Here is a 17,767-nt window from a genome sequence, read left to right on the forward strand (position 1 = left end):
TATTATATGGGCCAGACACCTTAGGGTTAAGCATTGATCAGAGGACTTATCACTGTCCCATCCTGTCCCTCCCACTTCCAAACCCCTCAACTGCAGAGGGGCCAGTAGAAACTCTCAGCAAAAATAGGGCCATTAACAGCTCCTCTCACTCACTTTGGCTAACTGTTGCAAGTTCTCATATTCATTGTGAGGTCACACAGTGAGGAGTCAAGACAGAATCAATAGCAGAAGCCAGCAATGGATAGGGGACTCAGGACATTTATCGAGCAATGCATACAATTTCTAAAATGCTGTCAATCAACAGATAACTGGCTGCCTCACCACAGCAAAAAAGAGAAAAAAAAAGACCCCACTTCCTTGGCTCCAAAGGCTGCCTAATGTTTCTCCATCCCCATGTAGGAGATGTGAAATTCAGTTCTCTGGTCCCACAGAGCACATCCCCTTCCATACAGTAATCATACCCATCTAGGTCTAGGAAAAAACCCTCCCCCTCAGAGCCAGGCTGGGGCCCTAAACTATGTCAAGCTTAAGAGGCCCCATAGCATTACCAATAATCCAGCACTTCTCCCATTGCTTCTGGGCTGGCCGCTATTCCTCCCTGCCAACCTGGAAGTGGTGGGAGAAGCTTGCATGCGGCTGCTGTTGCCTCCATTAAACACTCCATGCTACTGCTCTGCGTGCAGCTGGTGCTCTGGGACCAGTCACTGCTATCTCCCCAACCCCTCCCCAGCTTCATGACTGGCTGCAGTGCTGATTTAAAAAACCCAGCATTTTCAAATTTCTGTCACATGCTCAGTCCCGAGCACACTGGATTTCTGAGGTTTTACTGGTTGTTTTTTTTCATATTTCTAGGCCCCTCATAATGTGAGGCCCTAAGATGTAGCTTACTTAGCTTTGCCTAAATCAAGCACTGCTCCCCCTATCCCAAACCGATGCAGGCAAAGCGACCTACCATGGTAGAAGAAGTGATGGATGGATGGATGGATAGATGGATGGATGGGTGGATGTAGAGATGATGAAAATAAATGGCCTTCATAGAACCAGGGCTGGCAAGACAGGGCTCTTGTTAAGCAGACAAGACAGTTCATGGTGGGTAGACTATCAATAGCTTTGGCACTTGTGAACTGATCCTAGGGTTGTGAGCACTTCATAGCTCTGCCACAGATACCACTTGAGGCAGATTTTCATATTGTAAGGCAGACAGGGATGCTGTTATAGCAGACTGTCTTTCTCCATCAGTGGCATTGGCCCAGGGAGGGTGGAGGGTAGGGTTCTGGGTAGCGACAGAGAACTCACCATGGTTCACTGAGGCGTATTTGCATTCGTGTCCAGGCAAGTGATATGAGAGGGTCCAGGAAGCCTGTTTTTATAGTATGTTGTAATCACTGAAAGTTTCAAACTCACACAAAGCCTCATGTCCCCCTCCCCTGACTGCAGATGCTGCATTTGTGTATGGGAGGGTTGCTTATGGTGGAATAGACGGTAACTCAAGCCTGGCTGGGAGAACATCTGCTGAATGCATGAGGGATTTCAAGAGACATCGTCAAGGCAGTAAATTAGAAATGCTATAGTCTCTTGTCTCACTCTGTGAATGGTGTGCATGCACTGTGGACTCAGGCATGAGCAGCTGCAGGCCCAATATGAGGAAAGGAGGGGACAAATGGACAGGCTGGTCCAGCCACAGAAGTGGGCTGCAGCAGCACAGGAGCAGGGGGTCCAGATAACCAAACAATCTGGGTGAGGCAAACCATACCATAACAGAGCTTACTGAGTTGCTGTGCCATGAGAGGCAATTGAGCCACATGCTCCTGAATCAACTGGTAGCCATGTATGACCCCCCTGAGTGTCACCAGCATTCCTTTCCATGGGGAGCACTTAGCCCAACCGGGTAGGGGTGGGGCTACCAGGCACCCAGTACCCCACAACATGCGGCAACCGTATGGGCCTTTGGGGTCACCAGCACCCTCCATGGCTCTACCCCCCACCATGGGGGATCTGCCTGAGGGTGCAGACTACCAAAGTGTTTTCAAGCCAGCCCTGAAGGGCCATAGGAACACTTCAAGGTGGGGAGGGAGGGGGCAGGGCAATCAGTGGCCTGGCTCTTGGCACTTGAATGGGGAAACGGGGCTCTGGGGGCTTTGGCCAATTGGCTAAAGGTCCTTTGAGGGAGAGCCAAGAGGACAGGGTGTCATGTCCTCATTGAGAGACCCTGTATTTTGTGCCTCATGGCCATGGTTCTCTTTCCCTTCAGTTCTGGCTCTGTGCAAGAGAACCCCCACCCCACTCAACTCCATCCTTCATCCCTGTCCTAACCTGTCCTAGCATTGTTATCCTCCCCACACCTCCATCTTGACCCTCCACACCCTTTGAAGATTCCCCAGTTACTGTGAATTGGGAACATGTTCTGTGTGTTTTCTTTATTAACCCCCCCCACACACACACACAGTTTCATAGTAAGTAGGGTTGAAAGGGACCTGAGCAGATCATCAAGTCTGCCCCCCTGCCATGGGCAGGAAAGAGTACTGGGGTCCAATGACCCTGGCTAGGTGATTATCTTGCCTCCTTTTGAAGACCCCCAGGGTAGGAACGAGCACCGCTTCCCTTGGAAGTTGGTTCCAGATCCTAGCTGCCCTGACTGTGAAGTAGTGCCTCCTGATGTCTAGCCTGAATCTATTCTCAGTCAACTTATGGCCATTATTCTTCGTTACTCCCAATAGTGCTCGGGGGAACAGGGACTCTCCCATAGCCTGCCAGTCCCCCTTGGCCAGTTTGTAGATGGCCACTTTTGTGGAGGCTGAACAGGTTCAGGTCCTGTAGCCTCTGCTTGTAGGGTCTGCCCTGCTGCCCCCTGATCATACGAGTGGCCCTCCTCTGGACCCTCTCCATGTTGTCCACATCCCTCCTGAAGTGCGGTGCCCAGAACTGGATGCAGTACTCCAACTGCAGCCTGACCAGTGTTGCATAGAGGGAGAGGATCACCTCTCTGGACCTGCTTGTGATGCATCTGTGGATGCATGACAAGGTGCAGTTAGCCTTGCTGACCGCGTCCCCACATTGGTGGCCCATGTTCATTTTGGAGTCCATAATGACTCCAAGATCCTTTTCTGCCTCTGTGCTGACGAGAAGGGAGTTCCCCAGCCTGTAGGTATGCTGCTGGTTCTTCATCCCCAGGTTCAGTACCTTGTACTTGTCATCCTGTTCTCATCCGCCCACCCCTGTAACCTGTCTAGGTCTAGTTGCAGCCTGTCCCTCTCCCCCAGCATGCCCACTTCTCCCCACATCATAGTGTCATCCGTGAATTTGAACAAGGTGCTTTTCACCCCCTCGTCCAAGTCACTGATGAAGATGTTGAACAGTGTGGGCCCGAGGACTGAGCCCTGAGCCCAGTAAATGCAACAGTATAAAACAAGGCGTGTGCCTTTATCATGCTGCATGCCTTCAAAGCCTGCTTTGTGGCTTGGGGGCTGGAGAGGCATGGCCCATTGCCAAAGCATGGGTACACAGAGCATGCTGCTACTACTACTCCACTCCCTGGTCCACAAGAGTGAGAAAGTAGTCAGCCAGCTATTGTGTGGTGTCAGGGCCCATGCTGATGGCAGAGAGTTTGCCCTATTCCTGCATCGCATGCACTCACATCAACATGCCTCAGTAATCCATGCCTCCTTTGCCTAGGATTGCAGGAAAACCTCCCCTCTAGACTCACCAGTATTGTGGAGCACACATGCAGTGACAACTCATGGCAGGTTCTCCTCATTCACCTTGAGACATGCACTGAGAGCCCACCAGTGTGCCTTTAGACCGCGAAAGGTGCACTCAACCACCATTTGGCACCTGCTAAGGCAGTAGGTGAAGTGCTCCTTTAGGCAATCCACATGGCCCATATAGGATTTCATCAGACAGGGCAGGAGTTGGTAAGCCATGATGAATGGGGGGGATGACAACCTCACCAATGACAAAATCAGGGAGGCTGGGGCTGTAGCACCCACTTTCCATCAGGTTAGAGAGTAGAGAATTTCAGAAGACAAAGGCAACATGGGTACTGCCTGATCAGCCAGTGTAGATGTGGGTGAAGTGACCCTGATGGTCAACGACACCTTGCAGCATGACTGAATACTAGCCCTTGAAGTTGATGACGGTCTGGGATGGGCAGAAAATTGGGATGTGGGTACCATCTATGGCTCCAATGCAGTTGGGGAAGCTCATGCATTGGAAGCCAGCTACCATTTCTTGGAGGTTGATGAGGCAGATGAACCAGTTTGCCAGGATGTCCTGAATGACCAGGCAAACCTCTGAGATAGCCTCTCCAGCTGTGGACTTGCCAACACCAAACTGGTTGGCAATATAGGTGAAACTGCCAGTAGTGGCCAGCTTCAAGACAGCAATGGCCACCTGCTTCTCTGGCCTGAGGATTGGCTGTATGCTAATGTCCTGATGCCTAATGTGGGGGGCTACCTGGGTGACGATGTCCATGAAGATGTCCTGACACATGCAGAAGGTCTGGAGCCAGAGCCCATCATCCTAGGTGCCAAGGATGATCCTCTCCCACCAGTCAGTGCTGGTAGGGTGTGCCCACACCCTGAGCTTGAGAGTGTTCAGGTGGTCCCACAGCACCCCAGCATTCACACCATCCAGAATGCCCTTGTCATTATCTTGAGGAATAGCCATTGGCGCTCAATGGGTAGTGTTGCAGGGGCAGGGCAGATGGCAAAGTGTGTGTTGGCATGAGGGCAAGTTCCAGGGCCTCCTGTTGATGTGTCAGGTTCAGCAGGGCATGTGTGATGTATCCTACCCTACGGCAAGAGGCACATAGGGCAATCATTAGGACCTGTCACAGCTCCAGGGTATCCATGCTTGTGTGTTGGAAGTGAGAAGCCATGGCTTGAATGGTGTCAGGGTACCTGGTAGTCAGAAGTAATGCCTGGACAACTGATAGTGTTCCTGGAAAGAATGATTGCTGGAAGTAGAGCACTAGTTGCAGAGCTGTGGGTCCCAACGTGTGCCTGCTCCTTTAACAGCAGCTGTGGAGAGGCCACTAGTGGAGGGGCTCAAACAGTCAGGATATCCCCACAAGCTGAGACCCTTGAAGGTGCTCCCAGCAATCAGCTCACCCCTGAATTTGGAAAAGGATCCCTTGATTGTACAAACTCCAGACCCTACATGAATCCCCATTGTCATCTAGCTGCTGCAGTTAGGTATACCCTTCATGCTTTGTAACAGCGCCTGGTGGCTGGTGAAGGGCTTTTATTTGCCATAGCTAGGCATACCCAAGCAGCTCTATGCCAGGTCACTGCTAAACTGACAGGGGCATCGGGGGGGGGGGGTGTTGGAGGGGTTTCCAGCCCCCCACCTGCGTCCCACACCCTGGGGACCCTAGCCCGGACGGCCAGCCCCTGCCTGCTCTGACTCTAGCTGGCTGTGGACAGAAAGTGGCAGATGGACTGTAGTGCACATGTTGGGAGGTGTCTCTGAGCCCCCACCTTGGTCCAGCACCCCTGGGAGCCCAGCCTGGGCTTCCGGCTCTGGCCTGTGCTGCCTGGTGCCCGGCTTTGCGAGCGGCTGCATGCCTGCTCAATTTCAGCAGCTGGCTCTGTGCCAGCCGCTGTTAAACTGATGGGGGAGGGGTGTTGGAGGGCTTTCCAGCTCTCTGCCAGGGTCCCACACCCCCAGGGACCACCCAGATCAGGACCTCCCACATCTCAGCCCAGAGAATTTCCTGCCTGCCTGCCTGCCTGTGAACCCCCAGCCTGCCTGCTTGCCTGCTCCCCAGACATGGTCTGGGGGAAGGGAGGGAGAAACTGGGCAGTGATCCAGACTCAGCAGGGTCTGGCCACCCCCACAAAGTGCAGTGTCCCCCATGCCCTGTGGCACACACAGCCAGTGTGGCTCGCCACCCCAGAGCTCCCTGCAGTGCTGGGCTTTTCAATCTCAGCCCTGTCTAAAATTGACAAGAGACTCTAAGTCTCTCTGTCTCCTGCCTGTGGCTGACTAGGGACATGACAACTAAACTTGCAACAGAAGTGTACAGATTCTCTGAGTCAGTCTTAAAAAGACAGACTTAGTTTGATACTGCATTAGATAAGCATAGGCAATGCATAGGGGAGGCACAGCAGGGCATGTGCCCCCCCCCCCCCCCGAGATTGGCCAGTGCCAAAGTCACTGCCAGCTTCTGCAGGTGGTTGCCCTCCCTCCATCTTCCCCTCACCACTGATGCAGCCGCTGGTGGCTGTGGGTGGTCCCCACTTGCTGCTTGTTGCTGCCAACAGTGTGGATGGTGACTGTGGGCAGTCCCCACTTGCCACCTGCTGCTCGCCGCCCCCACTCACTGCTGACGCTGCTGCGGCTACCTGTGGACGGTCCTCACTTGGCCTGCCATTGCTGCTGACATCACCACAGCCGCCTGTGGGTGGTCTCCACTCACCGCCACCACCCCCAAGACCGCCGCTGCCACCAGTGGGTGGTTGCTGTGTCCCCCCAGCCTCAGGAGGCACGCATCATTCATGTAGATGAGGTTTTATTTTTTGCCCAAGCAGCCATTTTTTAAGTGGTCTGCAGCTGTGCACTTGTATTTGGATATGGCTTTAGACCACTTTTTGTGGCCAGATTGGGCAAAAATTGTCACTTCTGTCTGCACCTCTAGACTGACCTAACTAGGGATCTAAATGTAAGATCCACATCTGGGTGAATTTAGATTGGATGGCCATTTTTTAACACAATCTAACCTCCCTCTAACCTTCTCGAACATTTCTACCTAGCCACACCTAGAGTAGATGAGTATATTTACACTGAAATAATACAAAGGAATAGACCAGTACTTTATCAAAAATACATAATTATACTGAATTTTGACTGTATTGCACACTCACAATAGTGCTGTTATCTAATGGTCAGAATGCAGAAATTCTATGGGAAAATACCAGAGTTGGCAGAGAATACCAGGGTAATGCATAATCTTTTCATTACAACCATTATAGCTGGGATAATGAAATTACTGCTTATTCATGTTCTTTGACCACTGAATCTGCACTTTTTCTCTAATTTAATGTCTGCATTTGGAGTTTATTCTTGTTTTCTTCAGTATGACTTATCATCACCACCAGTTAACTCACTGATTTAAAAAGATGCAACCAAAATGTCCCAAAATATGAATAACTTATGTAAGCACAGGTCCTAGGGATAATTTAGATCGGGGTGGCTAACCTGTAGCATGAATGTTCCAAGTAGCATGGGCAGTCTTTGTGTGTGGCATGCAACAGACTAGGGAGGGGATGGGCAGCAAAGCAGCAGCCACCAGTGGGCAGGGAACAGAAAACAGGGAAGCAGGTTGGGCAAAGGAAGGGGATTGGAGTAGCACACAGGACTAGTTTGTAATATGGCTACCAAAAAAACTTGTTCCCCCACTGATTAAGAACAATGCCTAATTCCTAACATGATATATATTCTGTGCTTTCCTTCCTAATATGGATCCAGATTTGTGCCATTCTTTAAATATTGTGCACCAAATTAACTTCACTAGGAATTCACAAAATATTTTCAGGAAGTACAAATTTGGTCCAGGATCTGTGGTCTACTGGTATCTTTCTCAGAATGCTTTTTCTCTATGGCTCTGAAGTTCACATGCATATCTGTTTGTCCTCCTAATCTATCTAAATCAAAGATTATTTGTAACTGAGATTCCAGTAGTCTCATTTTGGGAATGGGTGGGTAGTCTGGCCTTAATGGTTAGGTCTGGGATATAGACCTAGAAAGCAGAACCAAAAGGCAGCATCCAGTATCAAATCAAATGTCCAGAGGCAGAAATCAGTTACACATACCTTGCTAGGAATTAGAAAGGGACTGGGAGGCCCAAGTCTGGGTGAAGAGCTAGAGACAGAAATAGAAATCATGGCCCCATTAAAGTCACTGAGGAGGAGGATTGACAACTGTCCATAAATTTTTGGAGGGGCCATAAAAAGGGTTAAAAATGCTTGTTTATAAAATTCATAAAAAGTGAGCTGTCAGCAAAAAACTATGAAGCCCTGAGCTTGAATGAAGAACTGTCATTGGAGAGACTGGTGGCAAGCACCGATGGACAGACAGAGCAGAGCAGTGCTGCCTTGTGTCTGAGCAGGAGTTCAGCATCTTGTCAGGAGTGTTCTCTCAGAGCTTTGTAGCCCATGGAAACCTCCATAGCCCACTCCCGCCCCCAGTACTATGTGCTATGTGTCTACTTGTGCTGCTTATAATGGCTGCTTGCCTTTAAGGGACATAGGGCCAGGCAGTCTGAGGCACTGAGTGGGACAAGCAGAGCGTGGTGCAGCTGGGATGGAGCTACAGGACTGGGAGTAGGGAGAGATAGGAGGTGGGGGTCCATGTTGGAATGAAGAGGAGTGGGGCTGGGGGGCAGCACAGTTTGAGGTGTGGTCAGAGTAGTAGGGTATGGGGTGGGGGCAGCACAGTATAAAATCATTGCTGCAGTTAAGTAAGAGCGAAAAGTTGGCGTTAAACCCCTAAATTGAATCTGGTCCTTGTTACTGCTGTCTAGTGCCTGGTAGAAGGGTTATATTTACATTATCTAAAACATATGTCAGTAAAAGAGTTTGGTTGTTAATAAAAAGTTTGCAGATTGTCAATAAAAACAATTTCTTGGATTGGTAACCTTGCTGGGAAATTTTATCATTGACCTTGATGAGGCTAGGATTTCATCCCATATGGTTTATAGGGAAGAACATAGGTAGATTCATTTTCACTATAATGTACAAATGTTAGCATTTTCATTTGATTTTAGTTTCCCCTTCCACAGCATATGTTAAACCATATTCTGTCTGCTCCATTACTGCACATACTGGCAGAACAATTTATCATAAAAATCATAATAAAATGCATTATGTACAGTGATATTGGCGAGAATGTTCATTTAACCAGTTCAGTATAATTGGAGGATCCCACTTTCATAGTGGCAGAAGGTAGGGCGGGGAGCTAAAGACTTAGTGTTTCAGAGAGACGTGAGCTTTCATAGGCAACAACTTACTTTGTCAGCTGCCTGACTTCAGACACATACGGCTTACCACCTCTGTGACTTTCATATTAGAAAACCTGTGATTATTGCAAAAGGACTCAGAGCTGATAATCTGGCTAACTTGTCCTTCCAGTCATTGCGAATAAGCATACAGAAGGGGGAAAGCCAGGAGAAATTAAAAACAAAGTTGTACAAAATATGGAAAAATCCAGACCAGAACCTGACATTACCTTATAATAGAAATGGATAGCCTATGTATAATCTTCATTTTTCTATGCTGCATGATGTACGTGATTTCTTAACACAAAATATTAACTTGGCTTTGTCCGTAAAAACCATAAAGTTTGAATAAGTTATTAAACCTGAGCATTGCTGTTAAGACTAGGTGCTCTTTCATGGTTTTTTAATGTGTTATTTCTCATCCCAAGGGAAAAAAGATGCTTCTCTATGGGAATATTAACTCAACGTACTTGCCTTTTGTCATTTCAGAATTCTATCATTTATGTTCAGTCCATATGTTCATTTGGACTTAACATAGCTGGGTGGTTTTTTTTTACTGTTGTATCTATTTTCATTTTTATCTTTTATGCTTTGCTAAACATTACCCGTTCTGTTTTAAATGGCATGGATTTCTTTTTGTGGTAAATGGGTAACATTTCCTGCAGTATGATCTACTTTTATGGATCATCAGTTAAATTTAGATTGTAGAATCTTTAATATTGATCAGCATATATAAAGCAGGGGGAACACAACTTTATTATTCTCATATTAATTTAAATGTTCACTGTTGCTGATTAAAAAATCCAGTTTTGATTTGTTAAGCTTGACGTAGAAGTCACCTGTTGATTTCTCATTGTTCCATATTTATTTTTATAGTCATAAACTTACTGTAAAACAGATCTTGCTAGAGTTCCAATCACAAATTTAATTTAATAAAAGCCCTGAAGATCTTGCATAGCTCGCATTTAATTTTACATTAATGTTTTAAATGTTCTCCAAAAGCATTAATTCTACACACTGATACATTTGTACAACCCGATAGGGTCATTCTGAGACAGAATTCTGAAACAATCTCTGCTTTTATTTTTAGAAGTCTATATGGTGGTAAGATTCCTTATCCCTCAATATCTGGAGGAAAAAAATACATAAGAATAAACAAATGCCCCCTTCATTCAGAAGATAGTGTTAAATTGCTGACTCAGGCAGTATGATGGTGTCTACTTACATAGATATAAACTGGTATTTTGATAACTACACAGCATGAAAAATATACTCAGTAGGTATTCTGGTTTTCCCTGATAAAAAAATTGCAAACTTTATGATAAAAAAATCACAAATGTCCAGTGCACTATACTGGGCACTCTCAAGGTCAGAATCTATAGTAATTCAGAAATCTTATAAGTACTGGGAAGTCAGAGCAATGAAGTAAACCAAATTCCCTGCTAAAACCCTCAAAATCTGTGATTAAAATGAAAGGCCCCTCACTCCCCCCCAACAGCCACCCTGGCCCTGCTCAGACCCCTCCCCAGCCCTTTTGGTGCCCCTCACCCCCCATCTGCAGCCCCCTGCCCCTCCAGTCGTGCTGGAGGGGGGCCAGCTGCCAGAATTATGGGGCCAGGGACCCAGGTCCACAGCTTTCTGCCTCGGCAAGAGGCAGTGCCTCCTGCAGCAAAGCACACCCCAGTTCCTCCCACCCACCCACCCCAACTGCCTGCTGCCTGCCTGCTTTAGGCTTGGGCGGGGTGGTGGGGGAGGGTGTTAGCTTCTCAGTGTTGCATGCAATCCCGGGTGGGTAGGAGGGGACTCATGCCTCCTAGATCTGTGCACAGGGTGGGGTCAGGGCAGACTGCCAGCTGTGGGCTTGGGCTCCCCACCCTGCTGCCCTCCCCTGGGGCCTGCATGGTCAGTGAGTGTGACCCGGCACTGCAGGGCATAGCGGGACAGAGTGGGGATCTTGTTGCTACTGCAAGCTCTGAGCTGCCCTGGCAATGCATCCCCTGCATGCATGGCAGCACTTCCGGGCATGACCCTGTGCTGCTGCCTCTGCTGCTGCCGCGCATACAGGGGTACCTCCACTGGGCAGTGTGGAACTTGCAGTGACAATGAGCTTCCCATTATGGTCCTGCTCTGCCCTGCAACACCAAATTGTACCCACTGGGCTGTGGAGGCCCTGGCGGAGGGCAGCAAGGTGGGGAACCTGCCTGGGAGTGTGCGCAGTGGTAAGGAGCTGGCCCCACGCCTGTCTCCCAGACAAGCCCCCTGCAGCCCCATCCTGCTCCCCGCCAGGACCCTGCAGCTCTGCATTGAGGCCCTGGGCCTCAAGCCTATCACATCTCCTGGCTGGGAAGCAGCCCCAGCCCTGCCCAACTCCCTCCCTCCCTTCCTATGGGGTCCTCAATCCCCCACCCCAGTTATCTGCTGGAGCTGCTGAATGAATTCTATTAAAAATTAACAGATAAGGTGCATCTTTTGCTTAAGAGATCCAGGGTGCATCTACACGTGCATTAATGCGCTTTAATTAATACACATTAAATCTAGTACCTCCATTGGGTGCCTGTACATGGGCATGGAGGCTGCTACACTGTAATTACAGCACGTTGGAACAGAATCAAGCACTCCAACAGCCTCCTGTGCCAGCATCCTTGCACTTCAAAACGTGGTAGGGGCACTTGAACTAAAGCTTGTTGAATGCCCCCGCTGCCATTTTTAAGTGCAGGGATCCTGATACATGAAATGCTGCAGCACTTTAATAAGAGTAGGTCTCAGAGCCCAGCCCTGGAGCACATCTAAAAATGCCCATTATGAGGAAAATGTCCATTAGCCTGTCTTAATGTGCGTTAACTAAAGAATACGTTTTCTGAGTGACACTTAATGCTCATTAGCCTATTTTAATTCATGTTAACTAAAAAACATGTTTTTTTAGTGATGCTTTAATGCACATTAATATAGGCTAGTGCACATTAAAGTGCATGTGTAGACACACCCAGTACACCAAACAGAGATTTGATGTGCCTTTCATCCTTAAGGTGTTGTGCATTGGCCATCCCTCAATTCGACGATGATCTCCACCATGGCTCATTGATGGGTCTTGAAGTGACTTAGGAGTCCAACCCTTGAGCCACAGATCTGTCCAAAGAATTTGCAGGTCTTCCTGTAGGAGAGAGAAAGCTGTAGGCTGGGATTCCACTCCTTTTCCTTCCTCTGCTCTCTCTTCTTTGCTTTGGGAACAAGACACTTTACCTCAAGATGGGCTGCTGCTTGGTTGAGGTTGTGGCACCACTGGAGTTGGTTAGCAGCCAGCTCCTCCCAGCTCTTGATTTTGGCATCCACTTTCTTGAGGTATGCCTTCAATGTGTCCTTGTAGCTCTTCCTTTGGCCACTGCAAGATCTCAGCCTGTGATGAAGCTGGAAGTAGAGCACTGGTTTTGGGAGTTGCGAGTCAGGCATTTGCATACAATGTCTGGTCCAATGAAATTGGTGCTTGAGGATCACTGGCTCAATCCTAGTAACATTGGTATCACCATGGATACTTGTGTTTGTGTGATGATCTTCCTATTTGGTGTGGAGGATCCTTAAGTACATGTAAATCAAGAAATGAACGATTGAAATTTCACATTTTAGAGAAACGTACAAAGGAGGTGACCTCAGGTGTCCTGGAAGAGGACAAGCCAGTTTCAATCAGTGAGCGCCTCCTAGCAGACAAGCAATGAAAAAAACTTAAAGAACAGGCACTGAGAAAAGATCTGGCATTAGTGCCAAGTTCACCCATGCCAGAGAGAGTATTGGCCATTGAATACAGAACCAGAGACCAGTGGTGACATGTAGGGTGTGCACAAGCATGCATGTGCACCCCCTGAGAGCACTGGTGCACCCCTTGACAGCAGTGTTCCCAGGCAGGGGGGGCAGGTGAGAGTGCTGGTGCCCACCCTGAGAGGGCCGACCGGGGAATGCACCAGAAGAAACGATTCCCGCTGCCGATCCCGCTGACCCAGAAGTGCTAGTGGCATTCCCGGAAGTGCCAGCAGCATGCCGCTGGCAGTTGTGGGTTAGCAGGATTGGCCGTGGTTGGACCCCCCGCCCCCAGCCTGCAGGATTGGCTGCAGTGGGACCCCTCCCCCCAGCCTGCAGGATCAGCCATGGGAAGGGCATGACCCCGGTTGGCAGGATCAGCCATGGGGGGACCCCCCCAATCTTTGACTGTCTGCCCTGACTCAAGAGGCACCAGTTGCCCATGCCAGAGATTTTAGGTAGAAACCTATGTCTTAAGGACAGACCACTTAAAATCTGAGAAAACTCACCAAAACTTCCACAATATTGAGGGCTGAGTATGAAGCTGCTTGTAGTATGGAGAAAAAAATCTTCCATCACTGATCTTGTCTCCAACATCAAATGCCTTGGTATTGACACATATAATGGGAGATAAGACTCTGGAAGATCCAGGATAGTACTGAGGCACTTACTAGAACAAGTACAGATCTTGGTACTGAGAATGAATATACCCAGTACTGCTCATAAAGGAGATCTATTCCCCACACTATTTTTGGGCATATGTTATTTTCACCTGCAAGAATCCTTCCTTTGAGATTATCATAGTGATGTGACTACTGCTGGCTTTCCCTATGTCCAGCTTCTGTACCAGCAGAAATGGTTCTAGCCTGCCCAGTGTTTGACAAGCCATTTCTGGACCAGGTTTACCTAATAGCATGCTATTAGATATCTCTTGGAGCTGATCTCTACCACCGTCAAAGGAGAGGAAGAGATCACCTTCCACATAAGCTTCTTTAGACAGTCCACTTATATCAGACAAGCTATAAGGACTATTGGCAGAGATGGGATGGAGTACCAACAGCATCTTATTTCCCCACCATGGGACCTTTCATCATTAATCTCGAATGAGCAGTATTGGCAACTTGAAGTAATTTCAGGACCGCTAGGCAGTAATGGCCCATTAATGGAAGATGTTGTCTGGGATCTACCCTGACTACAACATCTTTATAACTCAGTCAATATTGGGGCATAACTTTCATTGACTTAAATAAGTGTTTTCCTTGAGGGGAAAAAAGGTATGTGAGAAATTTAGATTTTGGCCAACAGTGAACAAAAGGTATAAACACAGTCAATATTGGGGCATAACTTTCATTGACTTAAATAAGTGTTTTCCTTGAGGGGAAAAAAGATATGTGAGAAATTTAGATTTTGGCCAACAGTGAACAAAAGGTATAAACACTATATATCTAAATGTGAAGAGTTAAAGATAAACTACTACCACCTTTTAACTGTGTCCTTTGGTGTGTACTGGTACCATATTTGTGTCCAATGCACTATACTGGGCACTATCAAAGTCAGAATCTGTAGTAATTCAGAAACTCTATAAGTACTGGGAAGTCAGAGCAATAAAATAAACCAATTTTTATCTGAGTGAGGAGCATAAAATACGTTTGGGAGGAGGAAGGATTTATGAGGGGTTGGGTGCTCAGGGCACCCCAAGATTTTAATGACTTTTCAAACCATTGGCAAACCCCATAGCACCCAGCCTGTGGTCACAAGTGGGGGGCAAGCCAGGGTTCTAGCAAGGAGGTGAAATCAATTCCTTTCCAGAACAGGGGTTGAAAAGCTGTAGAGATCTTGGGGGTCCTGGAACACCCTGCACCCCAGGAACCACAAGCAGGGGGTCACATAGCCCTCTAGTATCTGACAACCTCTCTACTCCCACCCCTATCCCAAATGAGCCTGGGATCCTGCCAAGTGAGGTCCATTTTCTGTCATGGGGTCCAGGTTCACCCCGCCACATACATTTGTGCATGCCCAGTCAAGAAGCTATCATAGAGGTTTTTGTAAAGTGCAATTATAATCTTTATTAAACTCTATCCATCTTATTTTTTTAATTCTGAGAAGGGGAAGAGAAGCTGCAATTGGACACCGTAATGTCTTCCTCTTTTTTTGGCAACCAGCTAATCCAGGTTTTCCTCCCTTTCTAGTGGAATCTTGGGGAAACTTTAAGCACTGGAAGGCTTGATGGTCTGGGTACTCTACCTCCTCATTGATGGGTCAGCAGCAGTGCAGCCCCTAGAACGTGTGGGTTCTACTTAGAACCCATAGCAGTGTACATGTGGACACTTCTGCCCATGGACAAATGTGAACAGGTTTCCAATTAGTGACATTTTTGGAATGGGGCAACTGTGATGTCTGCCTGTATTCTGAGTTGAATGATATGAAGTCAGTTATATAGAATGCAGTACTCCCTCTCAACCAATAGGGGCCTTCTTCATCCTGGAGAGTAATATATGAATAAATATGAATTTAGACATGAACACAGCTCACTCTTGTGGAATTTTGTTGCAATTCCTAAACTGAGTAATCTTTTCAGAAGCACCATGTAAAACTATGTTTGTACTGGGCATCAGACAAATTTCTATACTCCTAAATCAGGGCTGTTCAACTTCTAAGTGGCTAGGAGCTGCATGCCCCACAGCCCACACCAGCAGGGGCCATACACTGTGGGGGCCATGGGCCCCCCCAGATTGCATGTCATATACATATGTGGGTGGGTACCTCCCACCCCATTGCACCATGTACGTGAGCAGATGGGTGCCCCACAAAACTCTACACCGGGCTGGGTAATTATTTGGGGCCATGGACCTCATAGGAAGTTCTGATGAGCTGTCATGGACTAGGTCAGCACCTCCCCCCCGCAACAACTCACCAAAACTCCCTATGTGGGATGGGACTGTAGTGGGGTGGGGAGTGGTGTTTAGGAGCAGGATAGGCAGGAGGCTAGGATCATGGGGCATGGCTATGGGGAAGGGATGTGCAGGGCCAGGGCTCAGGGCAGAGCTCTGAACTGCTGTTTGCCCTGTGGGGGATGTGTGGGCAGTGTGTTGGGGGGGTGTGCATGGGGAGGGTGGTGCTGCCTAGGTGCTAGGTCCTGGGAGCCATCCAGGAGGGAGGAAGGGAGGGAAGGGGCAGGGGGCACATGCAGCAGAGCTTGCCTGGGTGGTGTGGTCCACAGCTGCCCCTGTGGCTGTCTGTATGGGGCCAAGAACTTTGTGGTCCCATCCTGGGCAGCCTGCGCCATGCTCCTGCCCACACCCACCCCAGCCAGCATACACAACTTCTAGTGGGGCTGCTCCCGCTATGGCTGCAGCTACCTGGGTGCTGCTTGGCTCCTCTCATCTCCATCAACAGCTCCTACTTTTGCTCCTGCCCCTGCTGCGCCACTCTGGGTGGGGAGGAAGTTTCAGCTGGGTGGCTCCTGCCCCAGTGTACAGCGCTCTGGCTCCAGCTCCCAGCTGGCTTCTACTCACTCTGCTTGTCCATGCCAGGAGCTGGAGCCAGACCCCCATGTGCTGGGGCAGGAGCTGCCCAACTGCAACTTCCTCCCCACTCAGGGTGGTGCAGCAGGGGCAGGAGCCACCGCTGGAGGTGAGAGGAGCCCAGCAGCACCTGGGAGGCAGCCCTGTCAGAAGCTGTGCACACTGGCTGGGGCCAGGGCCAGGGCCAGGGCCAGCAGAGATGGGCAAGAACGCAGCACTGGCTGCCTCAGGCAGAGCTTGGGTGCATGCGGAGTGCCAGGGGGACAGCCATGGGATGGATACAATGAGTTGGTGCACTGCATCTGGCCCACAGGCCATATTTTTCCCACCTCTATTCTGCATTCTGCAGACAAATTCTTCCCCACCCTGCTGCACTGTATGCATGGTGCAAGCCCCTGCCTCATCTGTAGCTACTTGACTCCTTTGGCACTGTGGTGCATGAGCATTCAGGCTGCCAGCTTCCCCAAGACCATGGGCTGTGCTGTTGCCATGGGCAACTGCCCCTCGGGGTTGAGTCAGGCAGCAACAGAAGTGAGGGGGAGCCCCAAGACCCGGGCTGCTGCTGTAGCCAGACCAAGGAGTAGTGGTGCCTGAGTGGGAAGCCCAGGGGATGCATTGGGCAGCCCTGCGATTAGTTACTGAGACCAGTGGCCATTATATTTTCTGTATGTATTTTGCTTCTCTCTGTCTCATCCTGTTGTGATTCAGTCGCTTTTTCCAATGCAGTTCCCAACATCATCTTAATTTAAAAATGTGGAATTTTTTGTACCCCTATGATTATGTTTCCTGGAGCCAAATTATTTTCAAGCCTGGCTTTAAGCAACGCAAGAGATAAGCAACTGCTTTGTAGACACTTGGTGTCTTCAGCAATTTACAGCGTGATTCCCAGAATATTGGGTCAATGCTTGAAGTGACAGAGGAAACCCATGTTTCAGTTTTCTTCTCCATGTTTTTGATGGCAAGAGAGAAGTAAAGGCAATTTTGATTTCTGTTACCCTCTGCAACTTGGCCCATACCTTGTACAATCTATGGTTTCCTTTGTGTACTAGTCATTTTAACTATTAATTAAAACCAATAAGCAGCATGAATATAAGAAGACAAAGGTCCTCTTGCATCCAATGTAAGTGTCATGGAGATATAGTTGGAGCAATGGGAAGAAGAGATTAAGAAATGAAGAATTATTCAATTTTCTGTGCCCCTTTTGCTTGCCAAGAGTTGCGAAGGTAGTTTAGATTTGCTGTTATGATGAATATTCTATACAGAAAAGGAAGGCATAAGAAATCAGGATTTGCTGCTGCTGCTTTTACTTGAGTGCTGGAATTTTCTGGCAGGGTAGTGATGTAGCATGAATGCCAATTGCAAAAATATAAACGATAATGAAAGCAGGGAAAATACTACTTGCAAATAGAAAAAAAATCCTGTTTTTACTAGCCCTGGCAATGTGGCACAAAATTTATGA

Source organism: Crocodylus siamensis, chromosome 2, assembly GCF_052110815.1.
Source record: "Crocodylus siamensis isolate JL-2025a chromosome 2, ASM5211081v1, whole genome shotgun sequence".
Taxonomy (NCBI): Eukaryota; Metazoa; Chordata; order Crocodylia; family Crocodylidae; genus Crocodylus; species Crocodylus siamensis.